The sequence below is a fragment of the Carettochelys insculpta genome, chromosome 9 (genome assembly GCF_033958435.1).
Source record: "Carettochelys insculpta isolate YL-2023 chromosome 9, ASM3395843v1, whole genome shotgun sequence".
NCBI lineage: Eukaryota > Metazoa > Chordata > Testudines > Carettochelyidae > Carettochelys > Carettochelys insculpta.
Genome location: NC_134145.1, coordinates 19,697,377 through 19,701,158, shown reverse-complemented (window position 1 = coordinate 19,701,158; position 3,782 = coordinate 19,697,377).

Genomic DNA, 3,782 nt, shown 5'->3' with positions numbered 1-3,782 from the left:
TGAGCAGATGGGAATAAGGGGACTTCGAAGTAGGCGGGATCCTTTCGAAAAGGAGCCCTGTTGGGACGAGCCGCGCGGCGGCGAGGCGCGTCAATTTCGAAGTGCTGTGGCCGTCCGCATGCTAATGAAGCGCTGAATATGCATTTCAGCGCTTCATTAGTAAACTTCGAAATGGCCATTTGCGTGGCCATTTCGAAGTTTGGGGCTCGTGTAGACATGGCCTTCCTGTGTTGGGAACTTGCCATTAAGTGAGGTAGGATGTTGCTGATTGCCATTGCCCTGCAGTCAAATAGTTTTTAACCTGCTTTCTCTGGAGTGAGAGAAGAGCAGTTTTGATTGAATAGGCCAGTGATAAGAGTGAACTTCAACTGTTTGTAGAGCCAAGGCTGCAAGTGGCTGGTGAGACAAAGGCAGCTCGGAAGCAAGGGGTGTTAGCGAGCTTAGGGAGATAAGTTGTGTGGTGTTTTCCTGAACTCACAGTTATAATGGGAGGAAAATGGCATCTTGCCAACATCACTGGTAGCTCTACCTCTGCTTGCACTTGTGTGTCCCATGCCAGAGAGGCATCCTGACCCTGGAGGCTTCCACCCAGGCCCTGGTTTTGATTTGCTAGGAATGCAGCCTGCAAGTCCCTGCAGATGAAAGCAAGGCAAGGGAACCACACAGTGTGAAAGCAAAAAGCAGTCAAGTAGCACTTTAAAGACTAGAAAAAGAGTTTATTAGGTGAGCTTTCGTGGGACAGACCCACTTCTCGAAGAAGAAGAATGTAGGTCTGTCCCACAAAAGCTCACCTAATAAACTATTTTGCTAGTCTTTAAAGTGCTACTTGACTGCTTTTTGTTTTGATAGTGTATAGACTAGCACGGCTTCCTCTCTGTTACTATTCTACAGTGTGAAAGGTGTCTGTTGGCAGAATCCCTCAGGGCGCAGCTGAGAGCTGCAGGAGGAGATGGCTCTGCTGACAGGGTCCACGTGGAAATATCTGGGATGGAGGATGTAAAGTGACACAGCTAACCATAGTGAGACCACAGTAGGAAGAACTGGCTGCTTGCTCGGGAGACGAATCACTGGTACCTCAGGCAGTAGACAGTGCTCTGCTCAAGTCACCCCATGCACTGACAGGAAGAACTATTATAGGGTATGGACAACAGAAGGTAGTGAACAGACCCCAATGGCTCAGGAGAAGGAAGAGTCATCTGCTCTGAAAGCTGGGAGGCTTATGACCACTACACCCCAGGGGAGGCAGTGTAGGATGCGGGTAGTTGGGGACTCCCTTCTGAGGGGGATGGAGGCATCCATCTGCTGACCTGACATGATGTCCTGAGAGGTGTAACGCCTGCCTGGAACCTGAATCTGAAATGTCCCACACAGTTTATCAAGGGTCGCCCATCCCTCTGACCACTACCCCACACTGCTCATCCCAGTACCATCAGGCAGCTTGGTAGCAACATCAGGGTGCAGGTTGTGATCTCAGCCATCCTACCAGCTGAGGGTAAAGAACATCTTATTCCCTTTTATGTCCCTTGCTAGGTGTAACTCATTCAGTGCATTAATATGTTCAGTTTTCTCTCCATGTTCTTACGGCATCCTGTACTCCCCATCAGCCATTTGTCCGTGCTTCTACTTTTTATAGGTTTCTTTTTGATTTCCAGTTCATTTAAGAGCTCCTGTTGGAGACCTATTAGCCTCTTACCATCTCCCTATTTTTCCTGTGCTTTGGAATAGTTATGCTTTTAATATTGTTTCCTTGAGAAAATGCCAGCTGCCCTGCACACGTTTTTCCCCTTCAGAGTGTCTTTTATTTCAGTTCTTATTAAAATGGTTATAGGTGACCAGATGCTTAATACAATTGATACTAACCACAAGAGAGAAGGGGTAAAAGGCAAAACAGAATAAGTTAAAGAATGTATTCAAGGCAATAGGACCTGATTTTTAACTTCAAACAAGGATGCTTAAGGAATTACTCGAAGCAATCTCAGAACAGTTAGTATTTCTATTTTTGAACTCTCAGAGGATGGGTGAGGTCCCATAGAACTGCAGAAGGGCAAACATAATACCTATCACCTAGCGTAACAGTGGAATCTCCTTTCCTAGAAGTTTTTAAATCCTGGCTGGGAAGATTTAGTTAAGGTTGATCCTGCTTTGGGCAGGGGGGTGGACTCGCTGACCTCCTGAGGTTTCTTTCAGCCCTTGGAGTCTATGATTACAAAGATGACCCTTGGAATTACAGACCAGTCAGACTAACTTTGATTCACGGAAAAATACTGAACCAAATTATTAAACTGGCCATTTGTCAATACCTAGAGGAACCTACATCATACTGAACCAATCTAATTTCCTTCTTTGTCAGGGTTAGTGGTCTATTAGCAAATCTACTGTTTCTCCCTGCTTTCTATCTCTCAATGTTAGTATGGCTTTTGCCGGTCTCCCATGAGATTCTTGTACCAAACTAGGGAAATAGGGTTTAGTTTTACAAAATTTGCACATCAAGTTGGGAGAGGTTGGACATGACTCAAATTTAAAATTATCCTTAAGAACTGGTCTGCTTTCAACCAGATGAAAATCAGAGAACACAAGTACTTCACCTTTAAAAAGGAGAAGTGAAATGCAAAACTACAACATGGGGTTAGGCCTTAGTATCACTGAAATGAACCTGGGGCTTACATAGGAGCACAAATTCAATAGATTACAGTGTAAGGCAATTCTCCCACAAAGGGCTCATATCACTGTACGGGGTGTTGATGTAACTCCCCACAGACTGATCTGAACCTGGGACTTGTGTAGCTGAGTGCATGAGCCTCTACACTCTGAGTTCATAACTAGCTGGTGCTTAGCTATGGCTGTAGAGGACATTCATTCTCTCTCTCTGTAGAGGGTCTTGGTGCCACTACATAGGGCAAGTATCAGAGTGGTAAGCGTGTTAGTGTGTAACCGTAAAAACAACGAGAAGTCCTGTGGCACCTTTCGGGCAACCAACATTTTGGAGCATAAGCTGTTGTGGGCAAAGATGCATCTACCAAAATATCTGCTTCAAAATATCAGTCAGGCTACAAGATGCCACAGGGCTTCCCCGGCTGTAGGCCAGTGAAGCACACGCCGTTGGTGTGTGGGTTACAGTAACAGAGGTGGGGCCAGGATAAAGGCGGTCACCATACTGGTCTACGTCGCTTGCGGGAGGCGGCTGCCTCGACAAGGGGCTCCACTCCTGGGCCTCACCCTTTAGCAAAGATGCACATGAACTGGAGCGGGGCCAAGGCGGAGCACCAAGGACCCCCCGCCCCGAGCTGGGAGGAATTGGATCAAACGCTGCGCGGGCTGATCTCGGGGGGAAGTGAGGAGCACCTGCCGCCCCTCACCCTGCCCTTGCAAGAGCCTCTGCCCGCTCCTCCGTCGCACCCGTCCGAGGGGGCGGGGAACTAGCCCTTCGCACCGGCAGCTGCGGGCGCAGGCCCCTGGAAGGGCCCTAACCAGCGCTGGACCCGCACGTGGCGGGGCGGCTGCTCGGTTCGGCGCTGCTGCCCCGGGCGGGCGCCTTCCCCCAGCGCAGGGCTCGGATGCAGCCTCCCACCGCCGCTAGCGGCAAGGGCAGCCAGGAGCCTGTTAGTCCCTGCCCGGCAACCACGCCCGCGACCGCTAGCGGGACCCGCCCCAGTGCTCGGCCTGCCGGCCACGGTCCGCCGGCCTGGGCAGAGCGCAGAGCCCCTAGCCCAGCCCGCGCGACACCGCCCCCTGGGCTCCGCGCCCGGCACCGCCCCCCACCCGTCGGACGCGCCCCAGCAGCC